This window comes from Perca flavescens, chromosome 9 (genome assembly GCF_004354835.1).
Source record: "Perca flavescens isolate YP-PL-M2 chromosome 9, PFLA_1.0, whole genome shotgun sequence".
In the NCBI taxonomy this organism is placed as follows: Eukaryota; Metazoa; Chordata; class Actinopteri; order Perciformes; family Percidae; genus Perca; species Perca flavescens.
Window position 1 is genome coordinate 17,908,670 of NC_041339.1, and position 15,465 is coordinate 17,924,134.

The following is a 15,465-nucleotide window of genomic DNA, read 5'->3' on the forward strand; positions in this document are numbered from 1 at the left end:
TTAGGTATCAAACGGATTTTCACAATTTCTGTGTGGTTACCAGGTTGATTCATTTGTCATTTTACAACACAGGGTTGCACAATGAAATTTAAGTTGTAGCCCCTTCACACTACACACATGTCAAATATATACAGATATTAAAATTAGAATAGAAAAAACAAGAAAAAAAACACCAATATAGTTAGGCTACATAATATAACCTATAACTCCATATAACTCTATACCTTTGGTTTATAGTGGGAATGAGGGTAGTGAAAAAGTGTATGTAAAACCTTATTTGCTTGTTTTGTTTTGTTTTAAACTAAATTTAATTAACTTAATAATGAGCTTTTAACGCCTTGTTTATGAATGATGTTGCGCACCGCGTTTTCAGTCTGACTTTGAATTCTGTATTATCACTATGCTTGACAGTCCATTTATGTTCTTATAGTGTCATAATGAAAGGATATTATTGAATCATTTAGGTACCGTCCATTTGAAAGTGTGGTTATGGTCGTGCTTTCATGTTTGTATTCATGATTCATAAAAGTTAGTGATCTGATTACACTCGTTTCAAAATACGATAAATATCAGTAGTCACAACATGGCTTAAATTCAGTCTGCATCACACGGCCAGCTTTGCCGAAAGGAGCAGGCAGCCTGCGAAGCAGTTGTTTTTCATGCATAAGAGGCTTTAGCCTCGACTAATCTACCAACGGAATCGAAAGTGAAAGACTTTTTGACGAGCTTCCAAACTCACGTTATATCATGTCTTTCTCTCTGTACTGTCATTCATGAGGACTTACCAGTTTAGAGACAAAACGCTGCATAAAATGTTATTGCAAATCTTCAGAGAATAAATGTGAGTCAGTGTAATGTGTGTGTGTGTGTGTGTGTGTGTGTGTGTGTGTGTGTGTGTGTGTGTGTGTGTGTGTGTGTGTGTGTGTCTGTGTCCCAGATACCTGCTGAACCTGTTATAATGGGTGGAAAGTTTTTTTTTCTGGCTTGTGACTGTAGTCCTACAACACAGGGCTGGGCATAAGTGAATTTTCATTCACATATGTGTTTTTTTTTTATTGTTGTGCAGTTAAAATGCAAAGAACATACAAACACACATTTGCCATACAACCACTTAGCTACAATCTGATCATTCTAAATCTAAATTAGTGTTGTAATTCTACTTTTTCTAATAATAAAATGGTTTATTAAAAAATGGTTTATTAAAGCTCAAGGTGAGAATATTTGTACTGGTCTGTTTAAATCTAATGGTATTTGAGAAGGTCTTAATGTTCTGATTAGCTAAATCCATTTCATCAATAAAGGCTTAAAGATGTCGAGTTATTTTGCAGCCATATTGCCCAGCTTTTACACACAGCTGTATCAGCTGTTTGGATTCTGTGTTGGGCGGGGCGGCTTGTTAAACATTCAGAAACAGCTCAGACATAGCAATCATATAGTCCTAGGCTACCCCAGAACTAGAGACTGGAGAATGCCCTTATGGCTATACACTATTACCTCCTTCATTTGTTAACGTGTCTATCAACATTATATGCTTGATCTTTAAAAGACTGACGGATAATAAAGGCTATCATAAATAATAAGACACCACAATAAAATAAATACAGACAGTCTTTCATTTCCACTAGGCTACTCCTCCCTGTATGGCTCATGAGCGTGTGTGCGCGAATCTCTGCCTGCCTGCCTCACACTATTGTCAATTAACTGCTACAAAAAAAATCAATGCAGCACACTGTTAATGCATTGCGGCATAACATGAGTGCACTGCACATTAATACAGTTAGTGAAGTTAGTATCCTTTGAAGCGGAGTGTGGACCTTTGCTACGGAGGCCGCGATTTCGTTTTCAGTTTTAGGCCTACTCCAAATGTGTCCACAGGCACACAGTCCTCTACATTTTTGTTGTGATTGGGTTCATTTTGATCCTCCTGTCTGAGTGCGAAGGAAAAATAAGACGTCGAGTAACGATACGTTATAATTCCACAGGAGCTTGAGCTGCCTATTTCTCCCCCTATCATCACCTAAACCTTTCTTCTACTCTATACAACAGAAACCTTTGCAGCGTTGCCCATGTGACACCGAGTGACCCGAGAATGTTGACATGTGTCTTTAGGAGCTGAAGATATGTTGTGTTAAACTATTAAAAGCTCCCTGTGTGAGTTTCTTCGGTGAAAAGGCCTGTGCGCGAGGCTGGGAAGGAGGAGGGCAGCATATTTTATTAATTAACCAAAAAAAAAAAAAAAGAAAGGAGGAGGAGTCAACCATATATGGACCTCGATCCGGGAGTCGTTTGACTGTACAGAGTTTGGATTGGCTGGACACAGTGTGAGGAGGAGACTAGACCCGAGGCAATGAGCGAATCCGTCAAAAAGGCGAATAGTCAAAAAGGACTCTTTACATTCTGTATTTTAATAGCACAGGTGGGGTTCAATATAGGGCTTTCCTTTTGAAAATTTTATTCATGACTTCTGAAAAATAGATTCACATCAGGTTTATTTATTATAATGTGTATGTGTCTCATATTGCATTTCTATATATATTCCACTTATTTACTATTGCATTATTGTCACTTAGTGTTTATGTTTGCATACGGATACATGTGTGATATAAACTAATTGTTTTTTTTCTCTCTCACAGACTAAAAGAAGAGGAGGATGACGATTAAACCCTGTGATGCTTCTGCTTTTCTGCTCATGCCATTTTGCTGACACTTTAACATGTTATTCTTTATTGATTTATATATTGTTTATAATAATTTTTAATACTTTTTGGGATTCTGTCATTGATAAAAGGACCACGCCGACTTATTGGGACTCTAGCTTATTCACCGTATCCCCCAGAGTTAGAGAACTCCATGATACATACCCTTCTCATCTCCGTGCGTCTCATAACTCTGTCTGACGCACCCACCGCTAGCAGTGGCGGTTCTATATTGAATTACACCCTGGGCGAGACTGCTTTCTGCACAAAACAGTTCAGTTATATTTCTCAATTGCACAAATCCTTCATTAGAGCATTTGAAAAAACACACTTAAGAGAATCCTGTTATTTAACTATTGCAATTACAACAGGAAACACACTTTTTAAGGTGCACAATCTCCACCTCCAACATTGCCAAAAGACAATGAACACAATTCTGCGCAAAATATGATATAGTAAATAAGTTATTAGAACTTAAATAAATATACACTATATACATAAATGTGCCAAAAATATATAGGCCTACAGATATACGTATATATCAGATATATACAAACTGTAACAAGAGAGCAACAACAATATAAAATATTAAGAATAATATACAAATAAAATATAGAATAAATATTCTAAATATAACAAATCCTTCATCCCACAAATGTGAAAACACACTAAAGAGAATCTTATTATTACACTTTTGCACTAAGAACAGAAACTAAAACTGAAACCTGACCTTTCTGGCCTTCCTTGATGCAAAATCATCAATAATGTCATTGTATGAAATCTGTTGATAGCCTACTGATGACGGCCAGGCCAGTGAGCCCTTCCTGGGACATGGTTGACCTCAGGCAGGTACAGGCTATTGTTGCCCGTACAACAGCTCGTTTGCCCGCAATATCATTCAGTCTTGCCCTCAGCAATGCCCTCTGCCCCCAGTCACGTGACTTTGTTATATTCTCACACACTGAGCACCGCAAGCCCTTCTTCATTCACGTGATGACAAATGCCCTGTGAATAGTAAACAAAAATAATCCACTTGAGCTTTGAATAAAGTGCAGTTTCAGCTTGTAACGTGTGCATCACGTCACACAGCATTGCCTTTTATATTAAAGGTCCAATATGTAATATTCGTACTGTAATAAATCCAAAAATGACACCAATGCCTCATCAGATATTAAGGAAACATGTTAAACTGAAATACTATCTTTTCTGACAACAATGCTAATGTCAGTATTTTTTCTTTTTGAAATTTACATTCCGTGACGGAATTTATGTTTATGCTTTGATCTGTGTGTTGTTATCAACGTCCCAGTTTGACAGGCAGGCCGGGTTGCCAGATATACCTGGAAAAACGTAAACCCAGCACGCTACAGCTGTAATGGTAGTAAAGCCATGAAAGCAGCAAACAAACGAACAGGATCAACGGAGATAGAATCTACATGACATAAAAAACAGCATGTTTCTAACAGTTGCGTGACCAGAGACGTAACAACCCCCTGGTAAATATTGGAGATGTATTTGAAAGATGGAGACAGCTTAGATCCCAAAAGGACGCAGAGTTGGCTTATTTTCTCCTGAACAGGTAAGCATTAGCTTCAGGCTAATTTATCACAGCTACTAGGGATGGGCATTTTTTGTCATTTCAACATTTGTGTACTCACATTGAATTATATAGCTAGAGTACCCGAGTTGGTTACTCGCAAAAACAATTGAGACGGCCAGTAAAGTGATCCCGACTGGTCCTGGCTAACGCCGCCATGCTAACCCTGCTAACTGTTAACGTTACCGGGAGGACCAGGCAAGCAGCCCATGGCTGTTTACAGCGTGTAGCCTCTTCAGTGGCTGGAGCCGACAACGGTGAGTTATTTTAAGCCACGAGAGGGGGCTGTAAATCGGAAAGAGAGGACTGTGAGTTTGCAGTGTTTAGCGATTGTTGCCATAATTCTAAGCCAATGAAGTGTGTTCCGTCGGCAAGGTAGTGGTATTTATAGCGTTTCGTATTGTAATTCTAAGCCGAGGAAGTGTGCCTGACTGGCGTGTGGAGAGGACAGTGAGCTTGTTGTGTTTTTAGCGGTTCATACTGTCATTTTAAGCCGAAAAAGTGTGTCTGTTAGTTGGTTAAAGAGCTCCGTGTGAGCACGGGCTTTTATGACTGTCAATATAGCCAGCATCTACCGTTAGCTACTCCTCTGTGCTGTGGAGTAATCTCTGGCTATGTGAGAAAAGCGTCTAGCAAAGTTGTTGTGAATGCTGCGGTCTCAGCCTGGCAACCTCCGTGAACTTCGAGTCTGGGCAGGAGGGGGCGGGGGAGACGACTCTCCAGTATTTTGAATTGGTAGTGCAGTAACAATTTTAACCGCTAGCTGCCAGTATTACATACAATATTACATATTGCACCTTTAACGTAAAATGCTACGTTATCAACCAAAGCTAATCACATAACGTACGTTGCAGCAGCAGGCTAACATAGTGTTCTGTAGAGAAGAGAGAGGCTCAGGGATGGGATGTTTGGGCTCTTGAATCATGCTAGGTTATACGTTGTTTACAGTCAATGTTACATGAGTTTTCAACCAACAATCAGATGTGACGTTAGTGAAAGTGAAAGTCGCCTTACTTTGTTATGAGATGATAAATGAATGTCCCAATTGGTTAATGTAATAAACGTTGCATTTCAAAAAAATGTATAACCTAATGTTAGTTTTGTGTGCTTAGTATATCACAACAAAGACGACTGAGGAAGAGAGAGAAAGAGCTCAAAGAAGCAGCTAAAAGATCTGCAGCTGCAGAGCTGGAATGAAACTGCCAGCAGGCCAGCTGTGAGAGAAGCATTTGATAATGTCAAACAACCATGCTACATCATTCATTTCATGTGAAGTAGGCCTATTTTATCAGAGGCATTTTCTTTAAGTTGGAGTAGGCTAATAACTCATTAAAAACAAATGTTTCATTAATAATAAAGACACAAATTGTGTCTGTGCCATGTATGACATTGTGAATTAGTTATTGTTTTATGTATATCAAGAGCTCCAGTTCAGAGCATTTGAGAACCTGGGGTTCAAGTAAAATATTTTTACTAGCTGTCATGTTGTAATTGTTCTTTATACTGTATATAAACATAAATATTATTTATAGTGCCAAATCATAACATTAGTTATCTCAACCAGAATCATTGAGTGCAGCACTAGTGTCAGTGTCCTTTTTTTTTTTGGGGGTTGCCTTTTTCCAGATGAGAGCAATAGCCCCTCCAAATGTCTGTGCACGTCCCTGACCTCAGGTATGACTTGACCAACTTTAGTTGTGAAAAGCTCCTCTCTGCTTGAGCCACAGTGACTGGCAGAGTAAGTGCAATCCTGAGAGCAGTCCAAAAGTTGGGGTAGACCTCCGATAGATCCTTATCATGCATAAAAGTGATAAGCAACAAGGTTATGTTGAATAAAGTGATAAAATATCCTAATATAGTATGTCGAAAAAGGTGTAAAGAAGCAATAATCTAGTAAAAAGAAAAAGTGATAAAAAAGTCATAATATAATATATCGAAAAAAGTGATAAAAAGTCACAATATAGTACGTCAATAAAAGTCACCAGGTCGCCAGGTTGAGGTGACAAACGGGTTGAAAATGATGGTGTTAGGATGCGTTTCATACAATATCTGGCAACTACATTAACCCTTGTATTGTCCTTCGTGTCACGGGAACTTGTTTAGTTTATTCACTTGCGGCCTCTGTCCTTCGGGTCCCGGGGACCCTCTCCTACGCGTGCCGCGCGTGCCACGTGTACTGCGCGTGCTGAGCGTGCCTCTTGTTCTGCGCGTTTGATAAAACGATGCAGCTCCAAATTTAGAGTCACACAACGGGCCATGCCGGCGTCGCAACCGGCTGCTGAACCGAGTACAAAGGTCCAAAAGAACAAGACGAAGCAAAGATGACAAAAACAAGAAGACAAATGTGAACTGTGTGTGTGTGTGTGTGTGTGTGTGTGTGTGTGTGTGTGTGTGTGTGTGTGTGTGTGTGTGTGTGTGTGTGTGTGTGTGTGTGTGTGTGTGTGTGTGTGTATAATAAAAGTGTTTAGTAGGACGAGGATGAGGTTTGTTTCTTTCCCCCTGTCCCTTACCATTTCTGTGTTACTACTACAGTACGAGCCAGGCCGGAGTCCCCTGAATACCACTTAGTAACGTACGGGTCACAGAGACCCGAAGGCCAGGGCCGCTGTATTGGAGAAATACCACGGAATAACGTACGGGTCACAGAGACCCGAAGGCTAGGGCCGCTGTATTGGAGAAATACCACGGAATAACGTACGGGTCACAGAGACCCGAAGGCTAGGGCCGCGGTAGCAGGGAAATACCACGGAATAACGTATGGGTCACAGACTGCGGGGTTCTCCAAGTTCTCCAAGTTCTCCAATGCATGTTTGTTTAATGTTGACCAGTTGCCAGATCTTGTATGAAACGCATCCTATTCACACAATCCATACACCATATACAATTTTCAACCTGTTTGTCACCTCAACCTGGCAACCTATAACCCAGTTGCACAGTTGATCTCTGCGCAAGCTTCGCGGAGAGTTCAGACCCAAAAGCGAGCTGATAAAAATGGCAGGTGAAGGCGGTGTTCCCGCAAAGAAATCAAAATATAGCTGTAAATTTCAACAGTGTTGGGCGCAACAAACGTATCTTACCTAGTCATATTGACAACCTCTAAGCTTTTTGTAAGGTGTGTTTCCTATTTACATGTTGTAATTTCACACATTGTAATCAAAGCAATACACATACGATTGTGTACTACTACAGGTTATGTTTATTAAATGAAGCCAAAAATATGTCACTGACTAGAAATCGCTAGTATCAGCTAGCGCTAGCTAATGTCAATGTGAGGTAGCTGCTAGCTAGCGCTTTAACGCTAGCTAAACGCTTTAACGCTAGCTAGAAGGATTTGTCGTGACTTTGCCTGGGATGCTACCAAGTCGTGATTCGTGACTTGAAGTCGTAACTTATAGACGGGTTTCCTGTTTACAAACATTACAGGGTGCGTGCGCATACCAGGGGCAGAAAGACAGATTGGTGAGCTGGTCCGGTAATGCAAACGCATTTTTGTCTCAGTGCACATTGTCTTAGTCCCTTCATTTCGTCATAGCATTCATATAACACATACTCTATGGTCTTACAAAGCTAACGTTTTTGACCGATTACAATTTAATCATTTGTTGTGAGCTGGAGAGCTCTCGTTATGAAAAGTTAGCTATAGCTCTGTTTGCCATTCATTCCAATGGGGAAACCTCGCGGCTAGACTTTCGACATACATTGCATATATTTACACTTTGAATTTCGTCATGGTATTTATATAACACATACTCTATGGTCTTACAAAGCTAACGTTTTTGACCGATTACAATTTAATCATTTGTTGTGAGCTGGAGAGCTCTCGTTATGATAAGCTAGCTATAGCTCTGTTTGCCATTCATTCCAATGGGGAAACATCGCTGCTAGAATTTCGACATGCATTCCGGTGGCGTACGTATTATTATAGTTGTACGTATTCCTTTAAGCTTTCCTTGTTGTTTGTATATAACTGCTGACTCAATAAAACATGATTTTAGTTGGATCTGTTTGTCGGTCTTTAATTTTGCAATGTTACTGTGATATATATGTATGGCTATAATTATCATTTTAGGCTAATGTAATAGCCCGTGTTAGCAGCCGAAGCTCTACTGCTACTGTCTCGGCAACGTTAGCTAATGTAGGCTAACTATAGCCAGTTAGCTTTGTATGTAACGTAACAAAAACCCACCCATCTCAGAGGAGCGAAGCTTAATATTTCATTCAATAAAATTATGTACAAAATGAGCACTAACGCCACAGGTCTTATGTTGGCAACGTGGACGCAGACGACTGCATTCGGAGTTTACTATATCGATATAGTAAACTCCGAATGCAGTCGTAATATTTACCTAGTAGGCTAGGCTAACACTGTTGCGCTAACGTTAGCAAAACATAGGCGTAGCTTTAGCTAGCTGTCTAAACTTGTCTCGAGTCCGGACCTTTAATTGTCTATGGTCCGGATTCGAGTACCACAGCCCTGACAGGTAGATATCACTTAACAACCACAAGCTGCAACTTTTCTGATTGATACAATGGGAGCCTGACTGCTTGCACATGACCCCAATCTGCCCCTCTTATTGCTTGAAGTCATAACCTCCGCCGGTTTTTGGCAAAAGCATGCTTCCCCCTAGGTATGTTAAACATCAGGCACCCATCACTGGCTCTGTTTGTACAATTAACTACGCAAAAACTCCTTGGCATTTTGACTTACGCTATGCCTCTACTAGCTAGCTAGCTAGCTACATAAAACACGTCTTCTTTCTGCCCCCCGGTTGCGTTCGCAAGCAGTGATGACGTTGCCGAGAAACCCATGTATAACTAGAAATTGTGTCTGGCAATAGTTTCCAGTATGTATACGGTTAGAAGATGGCTGTGTCTCAAGTGACCTTGTTATTTGTTCACGGTGTGATTATACAAATCACAACATGTAAATAGGAAAATGTTGGCATTATTTTGTCACTTATTGGGAGCAGTAGGCTAGATGCAGCCGGTCCAGGATCTGTGCTAAACCAGGCTAGCGGTGGGTGCGTCAGACAGACGACACGCACGGAGATGAGAAAGGTATGTATATGGACTTATCTAACTCTGGGGGATACGGTGAATAAGCTAAGTTCCCAATAAGTCGGCTTGTTCCTTTAAGAGCCACCTTCATATTCTCATAAAGCTATTGTAAACTCAGCAAAAAAAAGAAACGCCCCTTTTTCAGGACACAGTAGCCTATTTTAAAGATATTTTTGTAAAAATCAAAATATCTTTAGAGATCTTCATTGTAAAGGGTTTAAACAATGTTTTCCAGCTTGTTCAATGAACCATTTAACAATTAATGAACATGCACCTGTTGAACGGTCTAAAAGACAATAACAGCTTGCAGGTCACAGTTAAAAGAAAATTAGGAAAGTAAAGAGACCTTTCTACTGACTCTGAAAAACACCGAAAGAAAGACGCCCAGGGTCCCTGCTAATCTGCATGAACGGGCTTTAGGCATGGTGCAAGGAGGTATGAGGACAGCAGATGTGGCCAGGGCAATGCTGACAGCGCTACAGGGAGACAGGAAGCACATCTGATCGTCCTCGCAGTGGCAGCCCACGTGCAACAACACCTGCATAGGATCGGTACATCTGAATAACAACCGCAAGAACTGGCCAGTCTGGTGCAGTACATGAGGAGGAGATGCACTGCAGTAGGCCTACTTGATGCAGCTGGTGGCCACACCAGATACTTGTAGGGCTACTTCTGATTTCATGTTAGTCACATGTCTGTGGAAATTGTTCAGTTTATGTCTTAATTAGTTGTTAAAGTTTGATTAAAATATAAAAGCAGTTGAAAGTGACACAAAATTTATTTTTTTGCTGAGTTATTTTGTCTGTAGCCTCATGTGACAAGTACACACAAAGCCACATTTACATGGGTTACATTTTACTTGAAGGTATCTACATAACAGTGACATGACACTGTCATGAACGTGTCATAAAAATGATAAACAAGTCATAAACGTTTATGACATAACGCTTCTTTTAGTAAATGTCATTCGGTTTTTGTCATGGCAAGTTAGGGTTAGGGTTCATGTGTCATGACAGGTTATGTCACTCTTATGTAGATACCTTCAAGTAAAGTGTTACCGTTACATGTACTCAAAAGTGGATTTATGTGCGAAAAGACATTTAGGAAGTTTCACTCCTTCTCTCTTTCTTCCTCTGCTGGTAGTTTAATGTGACTGTTTGTATAATGACAATATGACACAATAAAACACAGAAATTAAGCCCTGCTTGTACCCATTTGTATCAGTGTGTGTGTGTGTGCGTGTGTGTGTGTGGGGGGTCTTTTTACAAGATTAAGATTGTCGTCATTTTCCTCTCCAAATATATTAAACCAGAGATTTATAACTTTTGTTGTGTTGAATAAAAAATCAAACCTGAGCTAGTTGGAAAAAGTCTGAACTCTCCTCTCCACACTTCAAGTTCCCAGCAAAAAGTTGGACAGAATAAAAATTTAAAAAATTCACCAAAGTAAAGCTAAGTAATTCTTTTATATAGGCCACTAAGCATTTCTGAAAAATCATATCATTGTACAACGAGATTAAAGGTCCCATGACATGTTGCTTTTTGGATGCTTTTATATAGGCCTTAGTGGTCCCCTAATACTGTATCTGAAGTCTCTTTCCTGAAATTCAGTCTTGGTGCAGAATTACAGCCACTAGAGCCAGTCCCACAATGAGCTTTCCTTAGGATGTGCCATTTCTGTGTCTGTAACTTTAAATGCTATTGAGGAGAGAGGGGGGGCAAGGTGGAGAGTGGGGGTGTGGCCTTGACCAACTGCCACTTTGCTTGTTTGCAAGCCATTATGTCTCTCTCTCATGGGTGGGCCAAATTCTCTGGGAGGGCAAAGCAGAGAAAGGGGAGGTAACCTTGCTCCTTATGACCTCATAAGGAGAAAATTCCAGATCGGCCCATCTGAGCTTTCATTTTCTCAAAGATAGAGCAGGATACCCAGGGCTCGGTTTAGACCTATTACCATTTCTAACCACTGGGGGGCTATAGGCAGGCTGGGGGAAATCATATTAATGTTAAAAAAAAACACCTCATAAAGTGAAATTTTCATGTCATGGGACCTTTGAGTTTGCCACTTCTGTATTGATGCTATAATAATAGATAGGTATAACAAAAAAAAAAAAAAAAAAGAAGAAGAAAAACCAGCAATAGGTGGCAATAACATAAACCAAGTCCGTCAGTATTAAAATAGTGCCAGCCATTATGGGGGCTGAGACAGACTGATTTAGTGCAGTTATAACTCTATAGGCAAGTGACAATGCCCCCAAATTTTTTAGATACTCCTACCGGAGGTAGAACTAAACCCAACAATGTTTTTCCTCATCTTTAAGGTCTCCCATATATGAAATGGATTCTTGGCTAAAAATATTTTACTGCTAAGATTATTAAATTAACAGATATTGTTATACACCCCAAAACAAAAAAAAAGGACTAAACTATAGCCTGTCCGTATGAGAGTTAAGGCATAGAAACTAATGCAGATCAATCACACAAGCTCTGAGAGCTTTGAAACTTAGCATGTTTGTAGTCAGGAAGTTGCTTTACCTACTAGAAAAGACTGGATGTGAATATCATGATGTATTGAGTACATAGAGACCTATAAACACATACCTAAAATAGGCGAACATGCAAAAAATGAATATCTATGCAGAATGGTTTCATTTACTTTGTGGTTACTTTGCCAGGGATTATCATAGAAACACATATGATGGCTTGTTAGAAAGGTGGGGTTGTACTGAATCCAGCAATACCAAATATGAAATATTTCACATGGCACCTTGTATTATACAGTCCATATGGAAACAAAAGATTGAAATCGAAAGATAACACCTTGCCATAGCACAAACAGGAGACCAGGAGTCAGGATTGCAGTTTGACCTTAATGAGCCTTTTAATAAAACTATAACTTAACACAATACAAATTAAATGACTGTCTTTGATCAAACAAATGGCAATCTAACAAAACAAACACTGTGAGGGGGAATGAGCCCACTCCTCACTGAATCTCCAGCTCTTCTCAAGCTGTTTTTTTCTAGCAGCAACTATTTGGAACATTAACTGCTTTTGGTAGCCATTCTGGGGGTTATGCCATCTCCAGTGGCCACTTTGGGGTGGTCAGCCCCCCATTATGTTACAACTGCAACACACCACTGTCACTCATCAGATGCTAATCTGTACCTCATCTCATCCAGATTGGTACAAGGATGCCCATCCACCTTTTTCTTTTGGCCATACAGGAGGGCATACCTCAAACCTCTTCTCTGGAACCCAGATAAGTGACAGTGGTGTGTTGCAGTTGTAACATAATGGGGGGCTGACCACCCCAAAGTGGCCACTGGAGATGCCCTAACTCCCAGAATGGCTACCAAAAGCAGTTCATGTTCCAAAAGGTTACTGCTAGAAAAAAACAGCTTGAGAAGAGCTGGAGATTCAGTGAGGAGTGGGCTCATTCCCCCTCACAGTGTTTGTTTTGTTAGATTGCCATTTGTTTGATCTAAGACAGTCATTTAATTGGTATTGTGTTAAGTTATAGTTTTATTAAAAGGCTCATTAAGGTCAAACTGCTATCCTGACTCCTGGTCTCCTGTTTGTGCTATGGTAAGGTGTTATCTTTCGATTTCAATCTTTGTTTCCACATGGACTGTATAGTACAAGGTGCCATGTGAAATATTTCATTATTAAATGTATCTTATATTTGAATTTCTCAACATTCTTCTCACCACTGATAATGGGCTTTGGACTTGAGACTAAATTATGTCGGTGTTCCATTTTCTTTCATTTTGGACACCTCATACATTGAGTGAAAGAACACCCTAATTTGTCATGCTATATTTACATACATATTCATTTTTTGCATGTTCGCCTATTTTAGGTATGTGTTTATAAGTCTCTATTTATTCCATACATCAAGATATTCACATCCAGTCTTTTCTAGTAGGTAATGCAACTTCCTGACTACAAACATGCAAAGTTTCAAAGCTCTCAGAGCTTGTGTGATTGATCTGCATTAGTTTTTATGCCTTAACTCCCACACGGACAGGCTATATTTGAGTCCTTTTTTGGTTTTGGGGTGTATTACAATATCTGTTAATTTAACAATCTTAGCAGTAAAATATTTTTAGCCAAGAATCCATTTCATATATGTGCGACCTTAGAGATGAGGAACAACATTGTTGGGTTTAAATCTACCTCCGGTAGGGGTATCTCAAAAACTAAAGCCCTTTTTGACCATTTGTCACTAGCCTACTAGGGAAAAATCCATTTCTCAGTCTGGAGATGAGGGCGTAGATGGAAGGAGTAACTGACAGATAATAATACTTCTGAGGTCCAAGAAGAGCAGAAGGAAAATAGTAATGAATAGGGAGCCATATTGATCTGAGGTGTGACATTTAAAGAGGATCCAATATTTTACATATTTAAATAACTTGAGCAGTATTTATTTGTAAAAAAAAAAATGTTTAGAGATTTGGTAAAGAAGTGAGACAGGTGTCTGCCCTACAATATGGTGGCATCTGAATAGATGGACAGTAATTAAGTGATCAGCTGAGGAATGAGAAAAAAAAAAAAAAAAAAAAAAAAAAGTCTTCAAAGCCTTGAAGCTTTTGTTATGGTGAGAGAGGTTTTGCCATGTAGAGTCTGAGAGATACATCACATATTTATTTGGTATTTACAGAGTCCAGAAGTTCTAACAGCTGTAAGACATGTCGGTTTGTGAAAAAATTGAAGAAAAATCCATTCTTGTCTTTCTAGCGTGCACAGAGGAAATAAACCACACCCAGTGGCAGTTATTTTCAGTTGCAATGTCTATTTATTACTTGCCTGTAGTACATAGCTATGTACATGTATGCTTACAAACAAGGAAAGGTCTAACAAGCAGCCATACACAAACATACAGCACACATACCCCATTCACATGTGAGCAAACCTTAATGTTCAATCCTGAACTTAAAAGCAGAAAATCCACCCTAAATCAGCACTTACTTATCATTCCTGTAAAAAGCGGACATTTTTAGGTTTCTCCCGAGATTCAAAGACCGAGCCTATCTGGCTTCTCATGAATGAGAAACATTTGTGCAGCTGTTAATTGTTAGCGAATGACAGACACCAGTGAGTCATTTCCCGGGGATATGAGCACATTTTGCAACTCTGAACTGATCTTACTGGAAATCTATTCAGTTGTAAGTTTGCCACAGAGAGTAAGTGAAGCCGCTTCACAAAGTGCCACACTAATGCGTAAACATGTAACTTTGGAAGAGTGCTAGTTTTCACATTAATCAGTATGTGGTTTATTTTTTTTTGTCAAACTGTTCCTTTGATTATTGACGTGGTTTATTGAAGTGGTTTTAAGGGGAACTATGCCCAATTTGAAAATTCATATATGTTATTCTTATGGTCTAAGACAGTCCAAAAATATTAGTAAACATGAACAACTCTCCAATCCAAAAACTAGTGTTAAAACTCAAATTTGTGATGTCATACAATAATAAAGTCTGGAACTGCTCCATAGACAATGAATTGGGATAGATATTTGAGATGACACAGAGCACATGGGTACATTTCTGTTTCAGAACTGAGAACACGACACGAGAATAAAGCTTGTTTGGGTATAAAAAAAGAAAACAAGTATTCATTGTCTATGGAGCAGGTCCAGACTTTATACCTGATGACATCACAATTTTGAGACTTACTTCTCTGGTTTCTGGCTTTGAGAGAAAGTAGCTCATGTTCACAAATATTGACCATGGAAATAACATATTGGAATTCTTAAAAAGGTGTACTAAGCAGCATTTTCCTAAAAAATGTATACTCATGCAAAAGTAATCCCTTTGGGAGACCCTGCCTGTATTTTCTTCTTATTTTGCTGTGTTCGGGACGTTTCAGGGGCATCAACCATAGTCTTTGGGCTCCATGGCGTTCCTCTCTTACTTTGTTACCGTAATCAACCCCATGATTACATCCAGATTGAGATGGAAAAAAGGAAAACCTTCCAAAAGGCTTTTGTATATGAAACGTCCGTCCGCTGTACCGCAGTAGAGATCAAAGTGGTAGGAACATGGAATGTGCAATGACAGCTCTGCAGCAGCATTCACAGTCTAAACTATCCCTGTATCACCCATAACCTGACTAC